This window comes from Struthio camelus, chromosome 2 (genome assembly GCF_040807025.1).
Source record: "Struthio camelus isolate bStrCam1 chromosome 2, bStrCam1.hap1, whole genome shotgun sequence".
In the NCBI taxonomy this organism is placed as follows: Eukaryota; Metazoa; Chordata; class Aves; order Struthioniformes; family Struthionidae; genus Struthio; species Struthio camelus.
Genome location: NC_090943.1, coordinates 159,279,065 through 159,296,345, shown reverse-complemented (window position 1 = coordinate 159,296,345; position 17,281 = coordinate 159,279,065). Strand labels below are relative to the sequence as shown.

The 17,281-nt window shown below is 41.1% G+C and overlaps 1 long non-coding RNA gene across 1 annotated transcript in view; it reads left to right on the top strand.

Moving 5' to 3' along the window:
* The window catches only part of LOC104149266 (uncharacterized), a 79,760-nt gene that overhangs the window by 47,600 nt on the left and 14,879 nt on the right, over positions 1 to 17,281 (top strand). The window lies entirely within an intron of this gene.

Here is a 17,281-nt window from a genome sequence, read left to right as displayed (position 1 = left end):
AAGTCAGTTTTTAGCAGTAACACACTAATCTCTTACTCCACCTACATTTTCTTGTTTGAACACTAGCAGCCTTCCAGCTCATGTCTTCAAGGATGCTGACTGGCACAAAGAATACTCAGTGCCTTGCAAAATGAGGCCTTAGAGATATGAGTACCACTTGGATGCAGTTTCACTAAATATGACAAAGTTGGTGAAGCTGATGAGTTTTTGGTCGTACAAGTAACCGTTTTGCAAACATCCACACTGCAGCTCACCAGCCTCTCTGCTATGCATGTACAACAGTGTAGGGCTAACACTATCATCTAACTCCCTCGCACAATCCTAGAACTCTCTTTTGTCCCTCAAGTAGAAAGAGAAGGAAAACAATGTCTTGTTTGTTGTCACCGTCTTCAATTTTATCTAGGTGTAAGATATAGACCCATGTCTATAGTCAGCACCCATGCTGACTGCCCCCTCATTTTCAGTTAGGTTCATTAATTCTACTCACACTCTTAATTTTATCTGCATACATTTATAGCAGGGACATAGTTCGCTGTCCACATAATATGTGGACACATACAAGCTGTATTTCCACTACCAGTATAAAGCCAGAATGATTACTCCCTATGGCAAAATACAGCAGACGGAGAACTAGGTTCCTATTTTACCATGACCTAACTTTAACATAAGATCAGGTTGCTAAGGACCTTGTCTCACAGCCATCTCTTACCTGGAATATAGCCCTTTCTATAGTCCAAAAGGAACAAGCAGAGGAAAAGATGGACTTCTCAATTTTGACTCATGAGGATAGGCAAGATATTGTAGAAGAATCTATGTCTACATTACATATAATAAACTTGCTAGACATCCATTATACTCTGGATGTAACATTTCAGCAGCAACACTGAAGCTCTTGCGCTTGGAGCATTTTGTTTTGAAAGTCTCCCAAGGAATATTTTTCTCCATTCCCCTCTCCCTCTCCCTCAAGATCCCAGCATTGTTAGCCTGTGATACAACTCAGCCTGCAACACAATAAGGCTTTTTAGGCTCAGGTCTTAAACAGAAGCAGAGCTAAGAAGCTCTGAGAGGGCTTACTTATCATTCTCGACTGCATATCTGCCGTTGGGCTGCTTAGCTCCTGTAGACATACTTTCTCCAGGAACATTCTCGTAAGCCCTAGCAGTCAGACACATTTTGTTGTTAGCGTTAGGGAAGCAAACCTCAGACCTTTTCACTCAACAATTCAGATTTCTCTCTTGTTTTCTCGATAGTCTTTTCAGCAACTTCTGAAGCCCAGGGTTTGTCTTCTTCAGCTGGGGATGGGTCTCCCAAACATGAACTAGCTCTCAAGGAGATATCTGGGTAAAACATATATTATAATACTTGCATTTGGGAGACAAACCTACAGAGCTCCATCTTTAACCTCAATGCATCTTCAATACCAGCAGCTCACTGAATGTATTAAACATGCTAACAACTTCTCCTTATCTGCTGAGACACTCCACGGAGGTCTGTGATGGTTCACTCTGGAGCTTTAGTGGTTTGAATGCAGTTATTTCTAACTTTCACTGGAGAGCAAAAGTCTCTCTGATGTGGCAGGCAGATATGAATTGGTCGTTTTTGTGCTCTTAGAATACAATGGTTTGACCTTCTTTCCCCACATCCCCACAGCTGCCTCTTTCTCTCTTCTACAACCTCCACTTTGCATCCTGTTTTTACATTAGTCAGTTCCTCAGTTTTACATAAATCATAGCTTCAAATAAAGAAAAACATCTTCAATTTCCAGGCTGCTCCACACATAGAAATAACTGGTCTGCAAGAGTTCATTCTAAATGTGCTTTGGAAGGCCATAGGGCCCATGAGCACTTAATGGCAGTTATTCCTGAGTAAGGATTACAAAATCCAAGTTTTTAGCTGCAGAAGTAATATGCAAGTAATTAGCACATGTTCAGAGGTGCCTAAAGTAGTAACAAGCTAGAAGTTCAGGACTTGCATTTTTGGCTTTTATTCTTAGCATTGGATGTGACTTTAAAAACAGTTTAGGACTATGCTATAGGAAAAACAGAAAGATATTTCCTTTCCTATCAGTCTGTTTCACCTTCAAAATAGTGTTAGCTACTGACAAACTGCAATCTTGATTGCATCTTAATTACAGTGGGTCCACTTAGGAGTTTCTGTAGCAGGTAATAGATGTTGTTTTGGATCACAGAAAAATACATAGCACTTGGTGCCTTAGTACTGAAGACCAAGACTTAGGACTTGCTGTGTAAGGACTCCACTGAAATTAACAGTCTTATTCCCTAAAATCTGTGGATTAATTGGTGGCAACAGACTAATTTTAGACAACAGAGCAATACAGGCATATATTGCAACACTTCAGAGGCATTACGCTTCCTGAAGTGAGGTGGGTTATTTTCATCACAGATCAAAAAGCTTCAGGAACTCCCAGCAAGAATTACGAATGGTGATGGAGAAAGTGTTCATATTAGTCATAATGTAAGTCAGGGCTATCTCACGGGCTTATAGCTTCTTTCTAACTCCAGTTTGGACCAAAAGAGAAATATTTATGCAGCACAGTGAGGTATGACTATTGCATTATGTAGTAGATGAGCAATTATCCACCCGCTTCAATTTTGCTCCAGTTAGTCTAGTGCACTAGAGGAGCAGGATAAGGAGGCAGGCTCTGCTGTGGTAGAAATGAGCATACGAAAAATCTGTGGTAGACAAACATCCAGAAACACAGGAGTGGATGGCAGAGTATCAAAAGCCGCCGAGAGAATTTATGCCACGGACTAATCACCATCTGAAGCCTCAGTGTGTACTGACTTTATTTGACATCCAGGCCACATAGATACCTCAGTCCTTGGAAAGGTGATGAAACAGCTCATCCTGGAGGTCATCACTAAGAATGTGGAGGACAAGAAGGTGATCAGGAGTAGTCAGCATGGAGTCACCAAAGGGAAATCGTGCTTGACCAATCTGAGAGCCTTCTATAATGGAACAACTGGCTGGGTAGATGAGACGAATACAGTGAATGTTGTCTGCCTGGACTTCAGTAAGGCTTTTGACACTGTCTCCCATCACATCCTCATAGGGAAACTCAGGAAGTGTGGGTTGGATGAGTGGACAGTGAGGTGGATGGAGAACTGGCTGGATGGCCGAGCTCAGAGGGTGAATGTGGTGAATGGCGCAGAGTCAAGTTCGAGGCCTAGCGGTGTAGCTAGCAGTGTCCCCCAGGGGTCAGTCCTGGCTCCAGTCTTGTTCCATGGATTCATCAATGACCTGGAGGAAGGGACAGAGTGCACCCTCAGCAAGTTTGCTGATGATACTAAACTGGGAGGAGTGGCTGGTACCCTAAAGGGCTGTGCTGCCATTGAGAGGGACCTGGACAGGCTGGAGAGCTGGGCAGAAGTTCAACAAAGGCAAGTGCAAGGTCCTTCACCTAGGGAGAAATAACCCCTTGCAGCAGTACAGGAGGAAAGCAGCTCTGCAGAGAAGGATCTGGGAGTGCTGGTGGACAACAAGTTGACCAAGAGCCAGCAATGTGGCTTTGTGGCCAAGAAGGCCAATGGTCTCCTGGGCTGCATTGGGAAGAGTGTTGCCAGCAGGTGGAGGGAGGTGATCCTGCCCCTCTGCTCAGCCCTGGGGAGGCCTCACCTGGAGTCCTGTGTCCAGTTCTGGGCTCCCCAGTACAAGAGAGCCATGGCGCTCCTGGAGTGAGTCCAGTTAAGGGCCACAAAGATTGTTGGGGGACTGGGGCATCTCTCCTAGGAGGAAACGCTGTGAGAGCTGGGCCTGTTCAGCCTGGAGAAGAGAAGCCTGAGAGGGGATCTGATCAATATGTGGAAGTATCTGAAGGGATGGTGTGAAAAGGGGGCCACACTCTTCTCCGTGGTGCCCATTGAAGGGACAAGAGGCAGTGGGCACAAACTGAAACACAGGCAGTTCCATCTGAACATGAGGAGAAACTTCTTCACTGTGAGGGTGACAGAGCACTGGAAGACGTTGCCCAGAGAGGTAGTGGAGTCTCCTTCCCTGGAGATCTGGACAAAAGCCAGCTGGACACAGTTCTCTGCAGTGTGCTCTAGAGGGCGCTGCTTGAGCAGGGAGGTTGGACTAGATGATCTCCAGAGGTTCCTTCTAACCTCCACAAACTTCTAGAAACAGCTATTCCACAGAAAATGTTACGACCTGTATCCTCTGGTAATGGATGCCAACACCTGGGAAAGGTAGGTAAGGGGTAGTGGGAAGGGTAGGGGTGTTATGGGACACAGGGAATTAGAGCAGACTCGCGGGCACCCTCGTGAAGGGAGGGGAAATGATGGCATGTGGAGGGGGCATGAGGGATTTGAGGATCACGTGTAGACAGAGAAGCTGAGGACTTGGAAGCCTGTGGGCTTTGCAGTGCAGAATTGAAGAGACATGAACCCTAGTTTGGATAAACTGAGCACAGTAATAGTTCATGCTACTCACAGTGCTAAAAGGTGCATGACAAATATATGCAAAGTATGCTATGCTGGCACTGCCTCCTATCTGGCATATCTTTATATAAACTATGCAGCTATGACAGAGAGGATCCTCTGCTGAATGACTGAAAAGGTGATAACTACATTGCATGTTATTACAGTAAAATAACGGAAAAGGACTGGTACAACTTAACACTAAACCTTACACTTTCTTACACTAAAGAAGCCTACATAAATTACCACAAAGTGTTGAAAGATTACCTGTCTATTGGCTTCAAAATGAAGAGAACAGCTTGGTTTGACTGAAGCTTGTCAAATACTTCAGCGGTCCTTCTCAGAGAACGTTGAGAATGTTTTCTGGGTTGTTTGTCACTAGTCGGTACATAGTAACGTAGACAAATAAGGAAACATCAATTTTGACCCAGTGGTCCCTGCTGTGAAGGTGATGACTTTGGCCCACATTTGGTAGTGAGTACATGTGCAACATGAATCAGAGAGAAGTTACGAAGGCCAGAGGAAGCCTCAGAGTAGAGGAGAATGAAGCAATACCACAAAAACACTAATAATATTCTGCCTGGAGGACAAATGACTAGCCCACATGAAAAGAATATTTGACTTGTATCTATTGAAAAAAAAAAAAAACTTGTTTCACAAACAGAAAGGAATTTGCAGTGGTTGTATCATAGCCTCTAGTGGAAACTTACATGCATCATGCAACCACCAAATAGTCCAACATCATGCACTCTCTGATTACCCGTGGATAGATCTTTGCTTCTGCAGAATATGAGAGATTCTCAGTGAACTCAGTGAAGTCCACATTTCATCTCACCTAATTCTATATGTTAGTTTTCTAGGTTTCCTCTACAGCCAGTGAAGAGAGATGGAAATGGGATTGACTGATGTAAAAATATGTCACTATATGCATATAGCATTACTTATTTCTCTTGTGATAGATCACGCTCTGGAGGTACTTATTCATTGACTATAGAGCCAAAGAGATTATTTTAGATTAGAAGTCAGCCTTTTAAGTGAATTAAGAAAAGTGAAGTGATTTCTAACCTAAAGAGTCATTCAAACCTATTAGGTGTGAAACGACCCAGAGATATCTTGCAACAAGTATGAGTGGGAATTGCACAACTTTGAACCACAAAAGACTTGAAACCAGTAAAATGGATCTGTTGCACAGAAAATAAAAACAGAAAAATCTGTTGCATGGAAAATTGGTATGGGGAAATCCCCCACAATAGTATTGCATAAAATGTTCCCTCCCCATGGTTATGCTTTTCATGGCTGCGTGCACACATCTCGCATGATCTCGGTGCAGAGACCAGTATAGCTGCTCCCGTATAGGAAGAAGGATGTATATTTGGCATACTGAGATAGTTTGAATTTGAGTCCAGTATCCCAAAGGAACAAGACTTATGTGATTACAGTCTGTGTATGTGTGTCCATCTCTACTGCTAACAATTGAATCACTGGTCAATTTAAAAAAATGGCAGAGGAGTAAACGTTTTAGTTTAGAGAAAATAGGCAGATAGGTAGAGGAATTCCAGTGGGAGACAGGCTTCAGCAACAGTTTACTCCTCGTTAGTTATCAGAGGACCCAGACAGAGAACACACATTATAAAGGACACACATAAACAGGTCAACTTTTAAAAAAATTCTGTTAAATATTTCCACTTTACTGGCTAGCAGAGAATCCAGCCATGAAACCAGCTCACTGTCTCTGTAAGTTGCATGTGTGTGTGAACTGATTGGAAAGGAATCAAATATAGGACTCTGCATGAAAATGTTCGTGCCTTTAGGTTTAAACATATACCTCTTCAACAATTATTGCTTGGAATACAGAAGACAAGGCTGTCGTAGACAGACTGGAGAAGAGGAAGCTATTGCTGCTGATAGCTGCCAAACGTCATCTAATCATGCAGAGCCTGCAGCACAATCTGGTGCATGCGTGAGAGCACATATTTATTTCTCAAAAGTCTACTGCAGAACCAACAAGGGAATATTACGAGCAGTGATTTGACATGAAGCACTTCTACCACCCAGCCTGCAAATTCAGCTGAGAATTGAAAGTCAGGCTGTACAGTCATGTATTTTTTCCTTCCTGCCCATGGGCCATTTCCAGCAGTTAAATAAAACAGAAAGCTGGAGGCAAACTGTAACTTCTGCAAGTCTCGCTCTGCCTTCTTGCCTTTCGACCAGATCCAAAGAATTCTTCCATCCTCACAGAGGTACAGTTCAGAGTAAAACTGGGGCCTGCAGCTGCAACTCAGTTAACAATTCCTTGAACAATGAAAGAGCCAAAACTTAACTTCTTTTTCCATAGTGTTGTAAGGACAGCTCTGAGAAGCTCTTTCACTGGGGCAGAGCTGAGCAAATGCGCACATAAGCACTCATGCACATGCAGAGAAATTTGTGTTTTGCACGGGAGTGCCATATTCCCAATCACATTTCCCTCTAAAGCCTCACTTAGCGAGCTCGTGTCTTCGTGTATGTTATAATTAACTTTTTAGCACCAGTAAGGGACTTGTGCTGCTGACTGCAAAACCTGCTGCCCCTGGAAGGAAGGAAGGATTGGAGAAGGAGCCAAGAGCAAGTACCAGTGCTGTCAGCCTTACCTAACTGTATTGAGAAAATGGCACTTCAGAGGAAGATCCAAAAAAGATGCTCTAGTTTGAGGAAGACATTCTCATAGCCTTCATTAAGCATGCAGAGAATGTCAGGAAGCTATGGAAAACAAGGCAGAAAAGAAAAAAGACACGTCCAGATCCAAAAGAAGACGACGACAAAATTGACTTGGCCCTTATTTTGCAGTTAATATCTAACATTATACTGACCACCTTGGTCAACACATGGAAAACCATAAGTTATTCAAGAATGGATTATCTGCTATAAACCCATCAGTAATGTAGAGGCGACCTATCGCTTGCTTATGTCTGATCCTTTTAATTTCAGAAGTAACAAAAAAATTACTGCTGTACATTCAAGGTTTGATCTGGTCTCTCTTCTCCCATAATGTGCCCTCTGAGACATCTTTGGCGTTTTAAGGCAAGTGTGCAGGAGAGTGTGGAGGAGAAAGGGAAAGAGGTACATCAAGTTTTGCTGCTTTAAGGAAATATAGCTTATTTGTACCCAGTTTGGTTCATGCCATAGGGACAGATCCAGCCTAAGGAGTGTTCAAGTAAGGCCCCACATTTAAGAAACTCCTTTCCTATAATTTCCATTTGTAGATGCAAAGCTTCAGCTTTCCAATAGTGTTTTCCATTTTTTCAAAGAGGGAGGGAACTGCCTGTTGCTCTTATTTTCTGTTTTCCAAGCTGATGCCGTAAAGATGAAGGCTGTTTTCATTTCTCTAGACCCCCAATCTGTGCCGGTTCACAGGCAATAACAGTACCAGACCTGGCAAAATCAGAAACAGAGGAAGATTGACACTGTCTTCTCCCAGTGAGGGCTGTAGCACATGTCTGCAGTGCAGCAGGCTCTCTCCCACTTCATCCCCTCATACGCTCGGCAAAGCTGGCTCAAGCGGTTTGTGATCTCTTGACCACCAATGTTACGTTTATGGGAGCCTGCAGAGCTGGGCTTGCCGCCTTATCCGGCTCTTGCTCAGTGCTGCCCTCTCCTGCCCCAGCGTACCTCCGTGTCCTCTCACAGCATCTGCCTTAGCACCACTACCTGAAACCATCTCAAGCATTAAAAAGGGCATTTGAAAGGTCTGGGTTGAGCAGATGAAGTGCTGCAGATGGACCTCACCTAACTCTCCCTGTCAACCTTGGTTTAGCTTTTCTGCTTCTTGGTGAATAAGTGATGTCAAGAAGGTCTTAGAGGAAACAAATTGCTAGTATGACATAGGCTAGGGACTGAGGCTTTATACAAAAGCTAGGCTAATTTTCTGGTTTTAGCTTCTCCAAGTGAAGGATTTTGCAGTATCTTGAATCTTCCTCTATCTTCTTCCACTTCATGGTGTATCATATTTACAGAAACAAAACATTAGATACAAAAGCTGCCTATGAAAACACATCCAGTCTTCATCACTTAGTGTAACTCTTTTGATCTTCTTTTAATTTGAGGTCTTAATCTGGAAAATCAGTGTATCTTCATTCAACCCCGCCCTCAAATTAGTTCTGGTATTTCACCATTGTAAAATATGTATAGTACTGTTTTTTCACAGGCAACCAAGACTTTCTTTTGCAGTACCGTTATTTTAATTTTTAGACAGGTGTTCTTGGTTGCTCCAGTTTTTTTATGAGGTCAGGTAAATAGTCTCAAAATTCAATTTTCTAGTATTTTAAAATTTTGCTTCTTATTAGTCTGACAACCACAAAACAAAAGCAGAAGCAGAAAAATGGCATACATTTTTACCAATATAATCACAAAGAACCTTTTCTAACACTGTACATCTAGCTCTATGCCCACTTCATAGTACCTGTCCCCCCTACCTACAGTTCTTTTTCTGATATGGAAAATAATTTTAAAATTAAATACACATTGTTTCACAATACAGAAACGATTTAAGACATAAAATACTTGTCAATACTGTAGAAATTTTTATTCAAAATAATTTTAAAAAATGACACAAAACTTTGAATGGTTTCCTTCACTATACTTGTTGACATTCAGTAAGTGACATATGTGAAAAAAGAATAGCAACTTTTATTTTTGTTAGAATATTTTCTGGTAGGTATACTAATTTTCCTTTGCAAATAAACAGGGAAGTTCTGCAATATGTTTCTAAATCTTCAAAGTGTTTGGTGAGACTTGTGACAACAGGTGTGTTTCGTAAAGCACCGTCTTCCCAAAACGAGAGATCGAATTGGAATTCTAGCCTTCCTTTACAAAACTAACATATCAGATTTACATTCTAGACATTGCAGTCACAGAGGAAAGCTAAAAATCTTACATAAAGAGGCCAGAAGTCAGGCAAAGAAGCAAAACAATCTCCTAACTAATTTTTTCGTTTGGTAATGTGTTGGAGGACAAGGATGTCTTCAGCTATTTACAACCAAATTTTGACTTAAAAACACTGATAAAGTGATCAAAAGGCCAGGGCCAAGAGAGAAATATCTTGTGGCTCTGACAAAGGCATGTGATGGCCAAGCAATGCTTCCTTCCTAGGCCGTCTAAGAGACTCCCCAGTCTGCATGTGACCCTTGATTTCTCGCTTTTTGGGACTGCAATTTACACATTAGTCTTTCCTTCTTTGGGCTCTGCCAGCACTGATCCATCTAATATTAGCCAACAAGTCTCTGTAAACTTCACAGTCACAGGCAAAACACAGCATTCTCCAAAGGAGGAGAATAGGATGCAGGTGGGGCCTTGCTCTGAAGACCCTTCCCACCCTCCCTCCCAAGGATGCGGACACCGCTCACTGGCTCAAGCCACTGCCTGCAGTGGAGGGACATTACTTTTCACAGTATTCCCCAAAAATAGCTGAGTTTTGCAGGTTTAGTTAAGTATTAGAAAAGAAAGAGAGGAATAACAAGGAGAAATGATTTAAGAATACAAACTGTCAAGTTAGTCTTATTTGCACCTAATCTATACTTTGTTATGGGATGCAGTTCACTCTTCAGTAAAGGAACAGAACCAGCTTGCAGTATTTAGGGCCAGCTCTGGTCCTCTGAGTGTCTGCCCATCTCTGATCAGCCTCTCCCACTGGCATCTGCCCCAAACTGACCAGTTTCAGGGCTCCCTCCTCGCTCCACGCTGGAGTCACTAGCTGGTACTTGCTCTGACACCACCTCTTGAGGAGCCTTCTGCTTCTGCAGAGTGTCGATCGCTCTTCTTTGGGGGATGTTTGCCTGCAGGTTTGAAATCAATCATTTCCCTAATACACTGTAAAAGTCAAATACATAAACCACAGGTAAGTAATAACGCTTCCCAAAGACTCCTGCCCCCCAAAGAGTAAAAGCTCGCAAAAGAGAGGGAGAACAAGCCAACGCAAAGGCACAAGCTCATCAGTCCAAAGATCCAGATCTCCAGCATACACCAGTGGGGAAGGTGGCCCTGGGAGCTATTCCTAAGACTGCCATACTCCCTCTGGAGTGGGCAGCAAATTTCTTCAACTTGGTAAGCTTTATTTTCCACATTTAAAATGAAGATTGTGATAATTGTTTAGCTTTTTAGAGCTCCCTCCTTGAAAGGCAGATGCTAAACACTTCCATAAACAAAAATGAGTAACAGTGAAGTCACAACTGAGAGGGTATGGCTGAAAGCAAGGCAAAAGAGTTACAAATGAGGATAGTGCAGTAGGGAAGTCTACTGCTAGCAGGGGCGGGGGGGGGGTGGTGTGTGAAGAGAAGATAGCTTTTATGTGAAACACATTTGTGCCGGTTAATCGGGGCTGGAACCTGGAATCGGGTGAGAATCTGCAATTGAGAGAAAGTGCCAGACACAAGAAAATTATTTTTTATTTCAAACAGGTGTATTAGAAATGGCCTTACGCTGATGAAACTCAATAAAGGAGAGATTTAAAGAGGGGTATACTGCGATGAGAATTTGTAGCTGGGAGGCAGAATGGAAAATGATCACTTGCAATAGGCATATGTAATCGCTGGGTGCCCTCGGTGCAGAGACAAAGGTGGGACGTTAACTGGGAGAACAAGTGGAAAGAAGAGCCCCGGCCACTACTGCGGCAGAAAATGGGAAGAAGGAATAGGCTTGTCCAGCAGGAACGGAGGGAGAAGTATGTGGTAGAGGATATAGGTATTTATTTTAATTTCTGCATTCAAACAAAACTGAAATTGCTCCTTTAATATACAAGGCTATAAGAAGCATTCTGGTCAACCCTGCAAGTGCTTCATCTCTCACTGTAGGATGCTTGTCCTCTCTTAACGTTTATAGCAGGATGTCTGAATAAGATTTTTGTGTTTTCGTCAAAAATTTCATAATCTCTGTCATTCAACATGAAGATAGAGTCTCACTTCCTCTTCACGGTTTTTTTTTTTCCCTTCCCTTTTTTTTTTTTTAAATAACGTGTTAGACAGCTATGTTCCTAATTTGGTTTAGGGTGAGAGTCGTTATCAGCTTTGCCTCCCTGAGGAGTCTGCAACCACAAACCGCAAGAGCTTTTATTTACAAACATAGACACATATTTCTATGACTAAATGAAAAACAAATTCAGTATGGACAAGACCTGACCAATTTACATATAACAACAGAGGAAAATTGGTGAAATCTCTAATGGTATGGATAACAATTTCAAAAGCAAATAAGTATTTAGATCCAATCTGAATTTTGCATTGAAGAACACCAGCAACCAAAGCAAAAGGGAAAAAAACCTTCCCAAAGTTCAGTGGCAACCCAGAGGTAGCTATCTGGATGCGTGCTTGGTGTCCAGGCTTCCATCACTGTCAATGAAGATCTCATCAACATTGTCACCAAACACCAGGATGGGATGCATTTGACTGTTTACAGATCTTTATGTTAGGATAAGATGAATCCCCTAGTTGACCATCCTGATTAACTGCGTGTGCTTTATAAAAAGGGACTAGAGTGGCTTGCTCAGATGGATGTACCTGCTTGCATTGGAGAAGCCCTCTTTGAACCAAGAGAATCTGAAGTGTTTCGTTGTTTGCACAACAACAGGTTTTTGTAAGAGGTAAGGACACACAACATTTTAATATGCATTATTAGGCACCCAAGGACTCAAATACAGAATCAAGTTACAGTAACAAAGAGCACATGCTCAGTTATCTTGGCTCTACCAATATGCAACGACTACACAAAGTCCTGGGACATTCATTGCATCTCCAAATCTGTCATAAAAATGGCTGAATTTTCAAAACCTTTCAGATAGCCCTTAGCCTTGGAATTTTCGATTTAGCTGCCTGAACCATAACTTAAGCAGCATTTAATTAAAACTTTGACCCAATAAAGGCTGTCTTGCTCTCATACATGGGTGAAAAGTGCTAAGCATTTGTATTACCTGTGACTTGTCATTAACCCAATAAAAAGAAGCAATTGGCGTGTGTGAATCTGGGCTGCACTGGAAAAGGAAATAGCTATTCTGAACCTCTGGGTGCAAACTCCCACCTTTTGGAGGTCTATCTCCAGGAAATGAAGCAAAGATCCTCCATCACAGCCACAGTTCAGCCTTGCCGAGCAGAAAACAAACCAGCACCCACCAAAGTCTCTGCTGTTCATACTCCACCGTAACAAACCTCTGCAGAAATTTCTTTAGGAGAGAAATTTTCTTTACTTCCGCTTTGGCTATCACAGAGAAAGTACAGTTGGTGCAAAGAACTAGAATATATATTAGTATTTAGGGCACTTTTCTGATTTTTTTTTTTCGGCTCTGTCTTTTTAAACAGCATTGCCAGTTTGCAGCAAAAGGCAAAGTAGAAATCCATGGGAAAGAAAACTGAACTGACATTTTGAGAAAAGCTGTTTGCTATCAGCTTCTGCTGGTTTCAATCCACTGTATGACTAGAACAAGGCCATTTTATGCTCTAGGTTTTCCTTTCAAAATCCAGACACAAGGGAAGTGCCTGTCAAAAATTATTAGCATCTTAAACAGGGCTTACTATAGACGAAGACATTAAGATACATTTGAAAACGCCTATGTACATTATAAAATTGGGAGAAATATGCTTTTTCCAACACTTTTTTAGGATAGGAAGGAGAAATGTGTATCATGTATTTCTTTTGGGACAGATTCACTAGCAGTGATTTAACTAGAAAGAAGCCTCCTTCACTTCTCTAGCGTACGATGAAAGAAAACTGAGCTGTAATTTAAAGATGAAGATGAAACCTTGACCCCAGAGAAATTAATGGGAATTCTGCCATTGATTTCAAAGGGGCCAGGGTCTCAATCAACATATAAACTTTATTTCATTCTGCCTTAATCTGAGACTTACTCTGGAATAGTGCTATGCATGAAAAGGGTGGTTTTTCTTTTTTTGGTTCTCTGTCCAAAGTAGGGGGGAAGGAAAATTATCTCCAGTCAACCAAAATCCATTGTTTGTTTTGATAAAGCAACAAAAATTCACAATCCATTTTTTGTCAGCAGAGGTATTTCTTTTGTCACAGTGCATCGTTTAGGAGTCTCTAATCTCTCAGGCTTCTGTCTTCGTTTATTAATGAAAACAGTTTTCAAGCAAAAACAATTAAATGTTTTGTTTTAAGATGTCTAAACAAATTGTTTAGAGTTTTCTAAGTCTTCTGTCACCCAGTGCTTTAGTCCAATAGCTCTCACCAAACTCAGAAGGGATTCATTTGAATTATTCAGAAACTCCTCATTTTGGGAAAGAAATTATTTTCTGGAAAAAAAAATAACAAAGCTTTTCAGGATTTCAATCCGTCTGGGACTGCAGAGACAAGTTAAATTAGCTTTGAAAGAAACAACCATTAGATTAAAAGTAATTTATCTGGTAGTAGATTGTATTTCAGAGCATATCTTCAACATAAATAGCATTTATTTTTTGTTTAAGCAAGTCACAAGTAGAAGAGTGTGGCCCACATTTAGTTGCAAATGATAGAATCAAATATATTCAAGATCCTGATGTTTCTAGCTCTGAAAACACAGTTACCTCTTATCGCTTCAAAAACATCTCTAAAAACCCCTCTCACCTCTTTCAGTTAAAGATTTGAAGGAAAAATGTCCTATTTGCACAGGGACAGGTATAGGGTCATAGACACGATCACAGTCTAATGCAGTCACAGAGGTGTGAATTGTTAGAGTTTGGAGGGGGGGTTGGAACTGATCAGAGATATTTGGGGGATTTTTTATGTGTCAGTGTAATATAGGTTTGAGCAGTTCAGACTTTACAGAGCTCGAGTAGAAATGGAAAGTCCTAACCACAGATTAAATCATCTGTATTGTATTATGAATAGTCGGCTCTGTTGAGAAAGGACATTTGACTTTGCAATGTGGTAGATATTAGCAAACACTTAAGAGAAACCACAAAACCTCGTGTATTTGCCTGGAGTAAGCCTGCAACATCTGCTCGAACCCTTCTGGGTCTACACTGTTAAGAACATAAGTCAACTTGTTGGTCATTCCTCTGAACTTGAAGCCAGATGAGCAAATCCAAGCCATTTCATGGTACAATCACGCTAATCATTTCAGCATGGTTACTAGTTTTGGTTTTTTTTTGTTTTTTTGTTTTTTTTTGCAGAGGACATGAGCTTCAGAAAAGAATTAGGCAGTATTTGCAACACTTTCCTCCCTTACAACGATATTAAGTTGTGTGAGTTGCAGAGCTCTGAAAAAAGTGTTCTTATCTATCTGGCCGTTTTGTTATTCATTTATTAGGCTACTTTCCCAGGCCTTGTAGTTCAGTTTCATGTGCTTAGTACTACTGTCTGTTTTCTTTATGACCTGAAATTGCCCATTTTGTATTGTTACTCAAAGGAATGACTCCTATCTATACATATGAAGCAGAGTTTATAAGGATACTTGTTTTTTAATATGTAATATATTAATAACTCTTAGGGGTGTAAAAATAGATCTATTAGGTGGAATTGGATTTGTTCACTTGACACTGTAAGTCCTGACAGGTGAACGTACAGAGATTATTCTCCTCAGGTGTTACTATCATTACAGATTTTTAAAGTCATCCAGCATATCCAGGTATTCTTGGTATACCACAGCAGAAAAAAAGGTGTGAAAGCATAAGCAGACACAAATGCATTGCCATGATTGTACAGAACCACGGACATCAATGGCAGCCTGCAAAATGCTAAGAAAAAAAGGTCTCAGTCCTAGGTACCTCACAATCCAAAAAAGAGACAAAGTGGTAACTGACGACAGTAGGCCACAATGTTTGACAGGAATGAAAAAGAGAAACATTACGGGAGACAAAGAACCGGTTTCTTCTGTGTGGTTACAGATGTCTTGTTAGTTATGGTTCTCCATCACCACTTTTATCCTTCTAATTTGTTTTGGTTTGCTCATCACGTGGACATGATTTAATGATAATGGGAACAAAATTTGTTGCCCATTTAGGACAAAAAGAAGTTCTTCAAGTACAGAATGATAAGTTTTTCCTGTTCTGTATCATCTGGAAATAATATTTTCCACGTGTCTGCAAACAACTTTCTGTTTTGAAATGAGGTGGACAAAGTGAGTGTTTCTTGAAGACTAAGTGTTGAAGGGTTAAAACCTATATTCTTGGGAATTTTTAAATCTGATCCAAGCACTTCATATGGGAACCCAGTCAAGGCTTCCACAGGGAATGAAGCCAAATTAGAATTTTATCCGTAAAAAAATAAAAAAGAAGAATTGAAAATCCCTGTCCCTAGCTCTCCTCTACTGCAGTAAAATTGAAAACAAAATAAAAATATCACTACTTCTTTCCAAAAGGAAAAATTGGAAGAGGAGAAAAGAAAAAAAAACAGTAAGATGCAAGTTTTTTTAAAGCATTCACTAGTAACCAAAATAAATAAATTAAAATGTAAGTATGTTCCGCAAATGCATTTCCTTACAATTGACACTTTTGGAGCTGACCAAACAGGTAGGTATCTCATATAGTACATAAACAGTAACAATAGCTGGACTTGAAATGAAGTTGAATAAAGATTATCTTTTCAAAGTTTGTGAAAATCCAAAGGAGTCCACACAAAAAGCTGGATACCTTTTAGAAAAGTGTGAAAACTTATCCATTTTGAGTATCTTTTTCAAAAGGAGGCAGCTGGGACCATTTCTTTCAGTACTTTCCAGAACAAATTAGTGTTGGGCCAAGTTTAAGCAAAAGGATTTGTACCTAAAAGGAATTTAGAGAAGCTGTGGGTAACCAGCTGTAAATACGAGCTAGAACAAAGGAGATCTGGCTTTCGATTATCTCATTCTACCAGAGCAATTACTGATGGAAGTCCTGAATCTCAACAAGTATAAAATGATGATTGATATGAACAAAAGCAAAGGACCAGAAAGACAGGATAGATCCAAATACATATGGTGTCCATGTATGGCCCATAAGGAAGTAACAGCAGAATCACTTGCTGGAACCATGACACTGAGTCAACCAGTGGCACTCTGCCAAGCAGAAACTTTCAGGGGATTTTGGCCCTTGATAGCGATAAAAATAGAGTGCATTGGTGGCTTCTGGGCAGCAGCTGCTGTGGGGAGCCCCTCAGGGCATTTCAGTAGAAAAGCCATCAGAGGGTGAGGTGAGGCTATCCTTCACCATCAGCATTGACAGGGGAATTCCAGCCAAGACAATACATGAGTGTGCCAGAGAGGTGGCTAGGGTAGTTGACCTCCTCCCTCAGATATTCATGAAATGTCAAGAACTGAGAGAATATTGATTTAAACTATCAGCTACCATGGATTTTGCAAGAATCTTGCATGATTTTTTCCAAAGGAACCTCTGAAGAACAGAACACAAATATGTACATCCTGGTCAGTTTTGATTTCGGTAAGATCTGTCTCCTCTTGCTTTCACTTCCTGTGCCTTTATTTCTGTTGACCAAGGGAAGATATTTCAGATATCATAATCACCCTTTGGCCCTTGACACTTGGCAGAGAGGGAAGCCATTTCATCCCCACTTTGCTCCCTGCAGAAGGGGACTTCACCTAATGCTCATGGAAAGGTGTCTTCCATATTTTCTTCGTAGTCTATAGCAGACCTACCCCGGTAACTTAGATTTTATGTGCTGGAAAAGGATACAAAAAGATGACTGTAGCAAAGCAAACAAACATCTGCTTGCGCTCCCGTTCTAAAGGCACGGCCCAGTCCTTTGCTCATTGTTTCTGTATCAATTTTTATCTGTTGTTATCACCTCCTCACTGCCATGAGGGAATCACTGCAGTCAGCTTCCACAGTCCATACTTTCCATATTTCTTTCACAGTCTCGGCTAATAATTTACACAGAAACCCAATACTTTTCCCTCC